Source organism: Helicoverpa armigera, chromosome 26, assembly GCF_030705265.1.
Source record: "Helicoverpa armigera isolate CAAS_96S chromosome 26, ASM3070526v1, whole genome shotgun sequence".
In the NCBI taxonomy this organism is placed as follows: domain Eukaryota; kingdom Metazoa; phylum Arthropoda; class Insecta; order Lepidoptera; family Noctuidae; genus Helicoverpa; species Helicoverpa armigera.
The window spans coordinates 1,775,286-1,787,629 of record NC_087145.1 but is presented as its reverse complement, the minus strand read 5'-3'; the positions used below and the strand labels follow the sequence as shown (position 1 = coordinate 1,787,629).

The following is a 12,344-nucleotide window of genomic DNA, read 5'->3' as shown; positions in this document are numbered from 1 at the left end:
CTCAACTTTGTAGGACTTTCGGAAGTTTTTTGAACACTATTGTTTTTGTACTTGCATCAGATGACATAAGGTTTATTAAGAAAACATGTTGAAAAAAGATTGATTCCCCAGCGTCCCAGGGTCGTTACGAAATCCTCGATGTGGGACGTAAACAGTGGTATGTGGGTTAACATGACTGTTACGTACTAAGTCTGTTTCGATCATAATCGTAATTTTAATCTTGTGTTGCTTCTGTTTTTAGCCAATTGTTTATTTACTTTCTGTTTTGTTTTGTAATATGGTTCCCAATATTCTATCTAACTGTTGTTTTGGTTACTGAAGATAGGAATTTGACGTTATCTGTATGGGACTAATGTGAAATTATATTTCTAGTAAGCTCAATAGATAGAATATTGAAAAAGGCTGTATGAGTATCTGTCATCGAAGATGTGGTGGATTTTTATAACGTATGTTCGAAGGAATTTACAAGTATATTTTTTTCTACTATTGTGTAGACTGGATAATGGGCAGCAGATGCTATTTCATGAATATTTATTTTCATACTATGGTTGATGTTTCAACGATGTAAATTGCTCGAATTTAGCAACTGGTTTCCGTTTTTAATGTCAAAAAAAAAAAGAAAATTATATACCATCCTCTTTCCCGGGCTTGATGCACTGTAAACACGACACTAACTTTTTCTTTTTCACTTTTTTAACATCATTTGACTTCCCATTAGCCAAGTCTTTCTTCACATCCTTCTTCGTTTTACTTTTTGTTTGTTTTACGACACCCATTTTTTTTCACGAGCGTGGAAAGCGCGGGCTTTCCGTATTCTTTTTTTGAAAGGCGCGCGATACAGATGCGCGTTCGGAAACTAGTGCGAGACTAGCAACGGTAACTGCATGCGCGTGCGGGCAAGGAAACACTGGCAGCCGACAAACAGCCGGGCTGATCGCAGCACGCGCCACGCAGCAGTCGCTACTGTGAAGAGGTGCGCCGCGATCACGCCCGCCAAACCGACCATCCCAATTGGGAATCAAGGCCAATACATGGATTAATATTCCGTCTCTAGCTACTTCCTAAATATAATGTTAATTTCTTCCAATTAATATTTCGACTGTGTCTTTAATGTGAAATTATACTGACAGTTAAAACTATTATAAAAAAAAATCATTAGCATGTTTTTCTAAGCACTTGAGAATAGGGCGTTCAATGAGTGGTCAGAGTATCGGAATGTGCCTAAAATAGCCCTTAATCAGTTTTTATGTTGTAAAGTATTAGTTCAAAGAATCTATATTTGTATTCGTAACGTTGGGCAATCGATAGTTTTTCCTAGGGAGGTGGCTACGTAATTATAGCGTTGCTTTTGTATCAAGGGCGATATTATCTACCGTAGCTACCTATAGCAGCTATATAGAGGTGTAGGAAACTATGAAAGTCTAGGGGATGGTGTATCGTGACTAACCACAATTATGTGCCAACTGGTATTGTTATGTAGTAATATTAATTTGAACACATTTCGAGGCGAAGTCGTTCATTTGCACCTAGGTGTTCAAGTTCAACTAAGTTAAGACTTGAATAACATGACATTTAAATGTGTTGAGACAACAATCAAAATAATGTGTGTTCTCTATTTTGTTTTTAGAGTTCCTTAAAGTGTCTAGCAAACTTAAAAATGTCTTAGTATAGATCGCTTCGTAGGCACAGGATTTTCTTAACATCTTTTTGAAGGAGGCCCCTGCTAAAAACGTTTGCATACATCTTTACAAGTTTTCATTCTTATAGTTTTCTCAAAATATGCAGTAACGTAGTTTAAATGAATACAACTTCTACAACCTTTCACCCATATAAAAAAATCTGATAACTGCTGACTACAGAAAATCTCTCAAAATGGAACCCACTTACTCGTAATCCGACTCACACTTGGCTTTTATAATTTATTCCAACATTGAAACGTGGATGTATTTACGAACAATTGTAACAAAAATACGTAAACCATATGATTATGGTGTAACATATTATTAGTTAGACATACTTTTCAAGGGCACGAGTGTTTGGTAGTTGGTGAACGGAAGTACTGAAAAGATTTTGTGTATTCGTAATAATATGTAAGAGCCCTGTATATTCAACTAGCTAACGCACATGGATTTGAGTGCGTCCCGTAGGAACTACTTCATGCATACGGTTGAAACGCTTAGCCTTCCTCGATAAACGGTTATCGAAAACTGAAACATTCTTCAAATCAGACCAAACATTTTTTTTGCTCTGAAGTTTTGTTAGGTCTGATTGTCATAACATTTTTAGTTTATTTATTTATTTAGTGCCAATACATACTTTGTATATAAATGCAACTTTAAAGTAATGCACGCGAAGCTATGGCTATAGAATTCAACATCTCTCATTTTCTATGTCAATATTTTCCTACTTGATCTGCAAAAAACAGTATTTGCAAACACACCCACGCGACATAGAAATGCGTGGTAGGAGAAAAACAAGAGAAAAACCAAGGAAATCTTTGCATTTGTCATCTTGCAAGTCTGCTTAACATTCACGTTTGTTTTATTATGCTAATAGAGGATATTGCGTGCCTTCGTTCTCATACATAATAATGCTAAGACGCCTTTCAGACGAGAACTTCACCGCGCGTTTTACTTAGCAATCTTTTGAATGAATCTACAGGTATTAAATATAATATTCTATACTACTAAATTAAGAGGAAACTTGGTTTTGTTTGTATCCAAAACGCTGAGAAACTACAAATTTAAAAAAAATATATTTCTGTTAGGAAGCTACATGTTATCCCTGACTAACATAGGCTATAATTTATCCGAGTACGGGTAATAGTTCCAACGGGACACGACCAAAACTGCGGAAAACCAGCTATTCTTTATATGGTTTAAATAGGTACAACAGCTTTCAAAAATATAGAGGCCCTGAACCTGATTCTAAATAAAAAAAGGGAGCGAAACTTCAATGTCACACAGGAAAAGGATGACCACAATGACATGCTCCTACGCACTGCTGATTCTAACATGACCGCTCATGATTACGTCAGTTTTTTAAAAAGATTCAAGTACTTTAATAGGCATATATTCAGAACACCTGACTCAAACAGAGGATTCAAAAATAGATGAAAAACTAATTCGTTTGTTGCAAAGGCGTCTCCGAGAAATACAAATTGGTCGATGTGCAATACTTTTTCTAATGAAAAAAAGACATAAAGAGCAACGAAAAAATAACACCCCGTTTGAGTATCTCCTCCTTTACGGAAGTCGGTTATCAACAGTAGAATGTAAACTAATGTAGAGTTGTCACTAAACCTTAAACTGGCCAATTTTGTGAGCAAATCTTACGCACCACAAACGCCAGTCTATAACTACCCTAACATCAGAGAGAACATAGACGATGCAAATCCCACTCTCATCAGACAGGACAGTGCGTAGGCGCACGTTTAAAAGCATATTTGTCACGGTCACTTTAAGTCTGCTATGTAGTTCCGCACTCAATGTCATGGTTAGATACAGTCAGCGGTCATTAATGCAACTTGCCACTGTTTTTATTTAGCCGTATAATAAAATCAGTATTACCTATGGAGAACTAAATGACTAATGGAGATTCTCTTCAGAAAGTAGCACGCCAAAATGCAGGTGTTCGGAACGTTAAAAGGTCCGCCCTTATGCGCTTTCTTAGGAACCTGCCCATTATTTTCAAAATAATGAGACCAATCTTTGACCAGTTGGATTTGATTTATCAAGTAACCCGAACGCCTCGTTAATTCAAGTAACTGATTGTTTTGATCACCCCTACCGTACGTTACTTGACCTACCAGAAGGCATGACCTACCTTCATAATGGAATCTCCGCTTATTCCTTCTCCGTGGTATTACCGATGAATCCATACAGTCAATGTATTACACTACAAAATTGCGAAGGTTGTTACACCATTAATACCGACTTTACACTGATTCGTGCCCCTGGGCAGATGACGTCATCATACATCATTGGTACTACTATGTTTGCTTTATTATGTTTATATTTGTTAGAGCAAGGACGTTGGGCGTAATATGGGAGATTTTAATTTGGGATGTTGCGTTTTGTAATGTTTGTGTTTGTACGAATGGGACTTTAGAGCAGGTCAGTGGGTCTAGGAGCAATTCAGTTCCCGAGTCTTTTCCCAACTATGTTGAGGTCGGCTTCCAGTCTGACTGATGCAGCTGAGTACCAGTGTTTTAGAAGGAGCGACTGACTGTCTGGCCTCCTCAATCCAGTTACATGGGCAACCCAATAGGCCTCGATAAGAGTGGTTGTTAGACTTACTGGCTTCTGACTACCCTTAATGACTGCCAAAGATGTTCAACTGGGTCCAGGAGCATTTACTACACATGAGGGTGTGATGTCATGATTTGTCATGTTCCACCTACTTAGTACATTATGAAGATTATTAAATTGGCGTTCTCTTTAGAACGCATTAGGTATTTTTCTACGCAGTATCTCAAGCAAGTGGAAGAGTAGTGATTTTGAACATTTTTATCTGGCTTTTCCCCAACTATATTGGGGTCAGCTTATATATTAATTTTCACCGCATATTTTTATCAATTTACGGTAATAAAGGATGTCATGAATCTCACGTCTTCTCTCAAGGTCTGGAGTGAGTGGTATTTATTGAAATGTCAAGATATTTAATTAAAAACTACGGATGCACTTGAATTGATTTCTGAATACATATGACATACATAAACACTTGGTTTATTCATTTATATAACCTGTTCATTATTTTAATGTTTGTCTTGTACTTTTAACCTTTATCTAATAAAGGCTTGCGTCAATACTAATAATGAATAATTCTAAATGTGTACATACATACAAAATGTTTTATGAAGTGACTATTTTTAATGGCTATAAGTCATTAAAATCATTAAATATAGCGTCACCATAGTAGCTATTTCTGGATGTATGTATGTAGGTATCGATTTGATTTCTTCAAGGAAATCTTAACTAAGTGGCTTGCTTTGTTAAATAGTTATATTGGCAATCATATATTCTAAGGATAACAAACCCCCCTTTCTTTAAGGGGCTATGTTGAATAAGAATTTGTGCTAAAACCTTACATCATCATCTCCCGAGCCTTTTCCAAACTATGTTGGGGTCCGCTTCCAGTCTAACTGGATGCAGCTAAGTACCAGTGTTTTACAAGGAGCGATTGGCTCTCTCAACCCCAGCAAACCAGTGACATGGGAAGCACAATATATTAGTCCATCTATCAAGTCATTTCAGAACTAGATTTAAAATTCTCAGATACTGAGGTCGGATAATCATGATCATAATAAAATTATTATCACGTTGCTACAACCTTTTAATGATTACAAAACTATGACTGCTTCTGACTCATATGGCTAACAATAACATATTCGTCATAGTACCAAGCACGTAATACGTAATATACTTGATAGAGGGCGCCAGTAGTAGGTTGCGTTAAAAATATCTGCGCAACTTAAGAGGCTGATAGCACTCAAAACAAAATACGTACGAAAGAGAAGCTTGATGACGGGACATTCGTAACGTAATATAAATTAATAGCTTTAAAATGAGTTAAGTAGGCAAAAATAAAACTCAACTACCTAAGTTCTGTATTTACATATGGATATGTTAATGTTACAACTTTTATCAATGTACGTTGATAAGTAATACAGATATTTTTGTTGGAAGACCATTTTAAGAGGTAACTTTACAATTTTTTTGAAACGAGAAAACTTTTGGAGAACGTGTTTTTTTAACAGGGTTCTCAGAAATATGTTCAAGATTCATATATATTTTTTTCACTGTCAAAAACTGAACATTTGGCAATAAAAATGTTTGAGACAAGCCAATTTGGGTGTAGTCAGCGCCTTAAAATATTATCGCTACTGAGTGCTATTATGAAACAAAATTAGTAGTTTTCAACATTGTTGTTAAAAGATTAAGGTTTATTAATAGACGTTGGTTAGGTGAGAAGTAATGATTTTCCGTGTGCTATTAAGGGCTTGAGTTACTCATACATTTTGACCTATATTTGTGGCTGTTCTTACTTTTACACGTACCTAGATACAGGTGCAGAAACTGCTTTTCAAAAAAAACTTCATGTATTAGATTGTGTTCCTTTTAAGTTTTATAAACTCTTTACCCTAGGACCAAACACTTATTTCTGTCTAAAAGCTCTAATTTGTAACGAGTTGTAGAATACTTATTAATCCTTAAGGTTAATAATGAAGCATTTTACATAGAACAGAAATAATGAAACATAAATATTTTCCGGAATGCTTCTGTAGCTGCAATACATACATGCGCGCGCCGCAACAGCGGGCGCCCCACTGAAAGTCTCGCGCGCCAAGCTACCCATATTTATAACGTTTCGTTCGAGCGCTCTCATTGGCCAGCGCGGATCGCGATAGATTCGCGCCCTACACTACGAAATCATTGTAATAGCATTTAAATAGGCAGGCATTTTAGTAAAATATATTCATTCTTACCTCGACTGTGGAGTTTGATTTATCTTACACCTATCAGCGCTACACTTCTATATCTCTGTTGTGACAAGTAGCGCCATCTATCTCGCGGAGCCAGAACTAAAAACCATGTTTCAAAGTGCATATTTTTAGTTAAAAATATTTTTTACATTAAAAAAATATACATACTTCAAACTCAACTCTTTTACAATGCCGACAAACATGTATTCTTTGAAACTTTGTGACTAGTTTGCAAAGCTGTCATTAGGGGGCGCTGTTAGACGTTGAACAATTATAAATTACTTATACTTCATCCAAGAACGTAAATAGGTAGATTTCATTATAAAACTAGATTTGATGATAGTGCGTTCTGAGCTTGAACCTATAGTGAGAACTTATCAAGAACTTTATTGTTTTTTTAACATTTTAAAAACAACAGAAATAATTTTACCTTCTATAACCAAACTTCTATAACACTCACCTGGTTTTACCAGGCACTATAGTTAAGTGTTTTACCTAAATAGCATGTAGTACCTAATTACTTTTAGACGTCATACTAATGGCGTCTTTGATAGGGAAAACATGGCATAGAAGCATAAACAGGAAAACTATAAATATGTTGTGGATATCAATTAATATGCAAATAGGTAAGACTGAAGGGGATTCTGAAAGGACAATAATGTTGCCTGAGGTTGTGGTAGAAAGTAGTGAAGTTAATTATTGTTTTATTTTCTATTGTATATTAGTCGTGAGTTTACCTAAGAACATTTTCTTTAGATGATATTGTAAAATTATAGATTGTGAATAGTTGTTTATATTTTAAATAATCAGACTTAAAAATCTTATCGTGTTTTTGTGTTATAGAGATGGTAAAGGTAACCTAGGTCAAGCGAATTAACATACTAGTAGCGCCATCTATCGATAAAATACGACAACGAATGTTTGCTTCTAATATTTTAGTGAGAAAATCATATATTTTCCATATTCACAAAAATAAAGGAGTGCTCTGATTAATATTTCTTGGAAGGTTCTCTGTTCAACCGTAATGAAATATTGATGCTGTATGGGCATAAGCGTAAGAGATTTGGATTACAGAACTAATAAACGAAACTCCAATTCCTAACCAAAAAAAAAAATACTTAACTCTATTAATTTATCAAATCTCTATTAATTTATTTATTTATAAATCGATCGTAATTTAACTGCAATATAGGCTACACTTACAAATTACAAGTAACATAATAATAACAGTATAAAATGCGTATATTTTGTATCACAATCGGCGATGAGCTCATCATCTGGCGACCTTCCAGGTGCTCTTCAAGCGTGATGTTTATAAGGAGATGCGCTTGACGGCCGGCAGATGGCGCGCAAGCTCGTAAATAAAAATTTAAAGAAAGTGTTTGGTGTTATTTTTTGTTTGAATAATTTTGGCTGGCAAAGGACACAAATAGGGTGGAAAAGTATATTACAAGCTGAAGAATTTCTTTAGTTCGATTTGAAAACTTCTTTTAGTGTTTGATATCCCATTTATCCAGGAAGACTATCCCAATCAATGTGTGGTGGTGAAACTCTTGTCGGAAGTTTTTTATAGCTAGTACATAAAAAGTTTATTATCAAAGATAGAAATGAAGATTTGAATATCCCATTTTCTGAAACTATGTTCTATATATTATTTTTAGTTTAACTTACATAGTACTGTCTGTGGGCAGATATTAAATAGAATAGTTCGGCAGGTACTCGTGTTATGCTTATTATATTTATGCGAATTTGGTAAACGATAGGTCAACGCCCAACTTAATCTAAATTGTAGGTGTACAAAGGTACACCTCCTACACTTTATTTATTTATTCATTAAGTTGCTCTGGTAGCTTAATACACCTTCTAATCACCAAAATCTAAATTTAAACGTCGTTTAACAAGACTGAAACATGGATAGACTAAAACAGTTTTTTTCGTAATTTTCACGTATCTACATGTGTATGGTTTTCGTTCCCAAATAATAAAAAAACAACTTAGATGGAATTTCGGTTCAATACAATAAACCGACTGAAATCGTTTTTTTACTAAAATAAGAATATCAATAAGAAGACATCAGGTTTTCCGCTCTTTCTCACACAGTTTCCATAGGGTGAGTTGAGCCATTTAACCACCACCCATGTACTTTTTATTTACCACCCATTTTAGCCGAATCAACGATTTAACAACTGAAAATGGTTCAGTTATCGTTATAGGTAACTCATCCTTAGGAAACTTGGCTATACCTATATAGAAGAGCGGGAGACCCAATGTCAATGAGTGTCTTTGCAACCCACCGCAAGTATTTTCCATACGTTATATACCTATGTAAATTTATGTATTCCATATAAGGTTGTATATCACACATTTATCAATCCCCGCTCTAATTGGAAAGCCACCCAGTGGGGACATAGCACACAGGTGTTTGCCTAAGATAAGCCGTCGCGTGCTTTTTGGAGTATTTTATTAAAAATGCATCTAGATATAGACGCGATAGTGCGGATCGGCTTGACAGAACGTACGTCATTTAGTAATCTGATTATCAGACATACATAAACCTTACTCATTGTTTTACCTTTTGGTGAAAATCGCGTGAAAAATTGTGCAGTAGTTTTTGAGTTGGTCGCGCAAACAGACGCAGTAGCACTTCGGTTTAATAGCAATTGCGTTTTAAGGAGCTTTTATAGATCCGCTATCATTGTAAGCTTTACGCATTGGATACATGCTTCTTATTAGTTTCAAATAGAGCGGTGGAACCTATCATATAAAACAACATTAAATAAAACGATTACAATATACAGCTCACAGCTAACAGACATTACCAAATCATTTTTTGTTGACAGCAATTCAGACAGTTTTTACAAAGCTTTGCCTAGCTATGAATCATACAGAAAAAAATGTACCACAGCCGCCATTATGACCAAACAGATGATTAACTATTGAGAGGAAAAAATGTTCTCTATTACGATAATTACGTGAGCAATTTTGTTAGCTTCACACCGAAGCGAGTCAACAGAGCATAGGATTCGATGAAAACGTATATGAAATTCAAATAAGGTAATTAAGACACACTGCAAACTTTTAGTCGGCCGATAGTTTGTTTGGGCTCATAAATCAGTATGAAGATGAATGGTAGTACGCACATTACAAAGATCAGGTATTTAATCGGTATCAGACCGACCAAAAACTATGATTGAATTCACGATTTTCTTTTTTTTTGCAATCATCGGGCAACTGTCAGCCGACTGTTTAGTCTGCAGTGTGTAGATACTCTTAACCGTATTTAAGACGAGCTTTCAGTTAAGAACATGTTGTTAAGAGGTTGTTATGGGTACAAGGAATATATTATTAGTTGAATATTTAATGGTAACTGAAATAGATTGAAAGGAGGCTTAAATTTGAGAATGTGTTACTAAGGGGCAAAGTAGGTGTGTATATTAAAAGGAGAGACAGTTAGCCCTCCCCTTGAAAAGGATGGAACACATAATATTGGTCAAGGCACATACTTGACCACATAAGTGGTCTAATAAAGAACAAGATAGGTTTTAGTCAGTACTAGTCTGAAACTCCCTCATGATGATAACCCACAGCGAGAGGGTCATTGGATGATTTCCAATAAAAAAAGGGCAAAGTAGGACAGTCCACATTCAACAACAAACAAACTCAGTAAATAAAGCTTTTAAAGATAATCAATTCTACGCATACCGTTTTTAAGATAACGCAAAGCTTAAAAATGTAACTACAAAAAACCAGTATTCCTTAATCAGTGGTGTTCAAATGGCGATCGTGTCATGTATATTGTCACTCAACCGCATCAAACCAGCTTAGAAGCCGACCCCGACCCACATAGGAAAAGGCTAGCCTGATGTTTAATTCAAAGCCTGAATCGCGGCAAACGATTGATAAAATTGGCAACGAGAATACATTCATTGAAAACAGAGAACAAAGCGATACTTATTACATTGAAAGTGAAAACTATGACAATAATGGAGTGAACACACAAGTAAATAACGTTATTGATGAAAAAAACGCAGATGATTCAATTGTTACAACGCCCTAGAAAACTGCAGACCTCGTATAGCAACCATATGAGAATAATGAGTGCAATTTTCTAGCGCAGTCTACGCCGATAGAATGCTGTCGCCTGCACAGATTAAAGGAATACCGATAAGGTTTCCTTAACCAACTACATATGTATAGAAACAAAGGAATATATCTGTTTGTACGTTTCGAATTTTCTACGCTTAATATTCATGATGCACTCAACCAACTGTTTGGTTGAGTCATCAATGCCAAGCCTAGTTCTGTGGTTATTTGTTAACCGTTTGTAAATTATCTTCCTATTGTACCTTCCGTATTTATATTTACAAATATCAGTTTATTCACGATCGTAGTTATTTTAATGATTGTTTAATTTAAAACAAGCGGAAATGAAAGAACATCATCATGATTCGCAATCAAATGGCGAGGTCGGATTCATTAGTAGTAGATTTTACACATAGCAAAGAAAATAATTGCCACAGTATTGTAGGATCTTGTTAAAATGGGATATCTAACCATATTATACAGAATAAGAAAATTTCGAACCCCACAAAAATCTAAAATCAAAGCATCATTAACTTTATCATAAGCAATACATTTAAGAATAATAATACATAAGTTATTAGAGCCTAAACAGAGGATTAAATCGGGCAGAAAACCTCGATAACAGTAAACTAAAAATAACTTAAAACGATATTTATACTTGAGCGGGCAACGGGTATGGTAATTTCAAAGCCGCACTGGATACTGCCAGATATGATATTCATTTTATAAAGGTACTCTTGACTACGATGTTAGAAAAGAGAAATTTAGAAAATGGGTTTTCATTGACAGATTATAGCAAGTTTGAGTGATGATCGCTGTTGGCAGTGCATTAGTTAATGCCTTCAGAAATTCCTTTCTCAGTAGCAAACTGGTAAGACCAACCTTTATCTTCTAACTCAATCGTCAATCATAACAGGCGTAATCTGTCGAAGCCTAATTAGAAAAAAAACCGGTCAAATTCTAGTAGGACTCACATATACGAGGTACAGAAACAATGCGTACAAAATATTCATCAAACGAAAAGATAGACGAACAAAAAAGTGATATATTAAGGGTTCCGCTTAGAGGTCTGGAACCTCAAAAAAACTGTCGAGTTCAAAAATAAACCCTCAGTAGGCTTTTCACAGATATTTTTGTTGAACTGAATCGATTATTTAAAATGCCATTAGGTTATCGATACGCTAAAAATACGTAGGTGTTGCAAATTTAACTATGTGGGATAGACTGGTATTTCTATTTTGCATTGCTTAAGGACTTGTTTTTGGGAATTTGCACCGGATATTGCGGACATATTTCTAACATTAAGTACATATTAACAGGAATTTCTCTATAGCACCATTAGGTTTTTTAAACAGTCTTCATGGGAATCTACGCTTCTAATGTTTTGAATTACTACCGGATTCTTGTTGGCAGTTCGAAAGCATATTCGTGCTCTGTTAAAGGCGTCCAATTTTTACCTGCATGAGAACCCATATTGAGATTTCGTAATTTTGTGACCCTTAACGACAGCTTGAGAAGCCAGAATTTTTGTTATAACACAGTTTTTAGCGATTGCTCTACAAACTATATCCTAGAGCTTGAGTTATTTTTGCTATCATATCACATCCAACTCTATTCTACGTTTCAAGTACAACCTACATAGGAAACTGGTTCCTATACACGAGATAACTCATACACACGAACGGAGGTCAATTTAGACGTATTACATCATTCCGTAGCTATGATAACCATAGCCGTTAAGTGAAGGCCGATATTTTTACCAAGCTGGTGATTGATA

The 12,344-nt window shown here is 35.3% G+C and overlaps 1 protein-coding gene and 1 non-coding gene across 2 annotated transcripts in view; one reads left to right on the top strand and one right to left on the bottom strand.

Annotated features, from left to right (window-relative positions):
* LOC110382982 (ankyrin-3) overlaps window positions 1-12,344 on the bottom strand; it is a 140,902-nt gene that overhangs the window by 30,470 nt on the left and 98,088 nt on the right. The window lies entirely within an intron of this gene.
* On the top strand, window positions 9,912-10,003 carry LOC126056507 (U6atac minor spliceosomal RNA). Its single transcript, XR_007512134.2, has one exon. It is a non-coding gene; the product is annotated as a U6atac minor spliceosomal RNA (small nuclear RNA).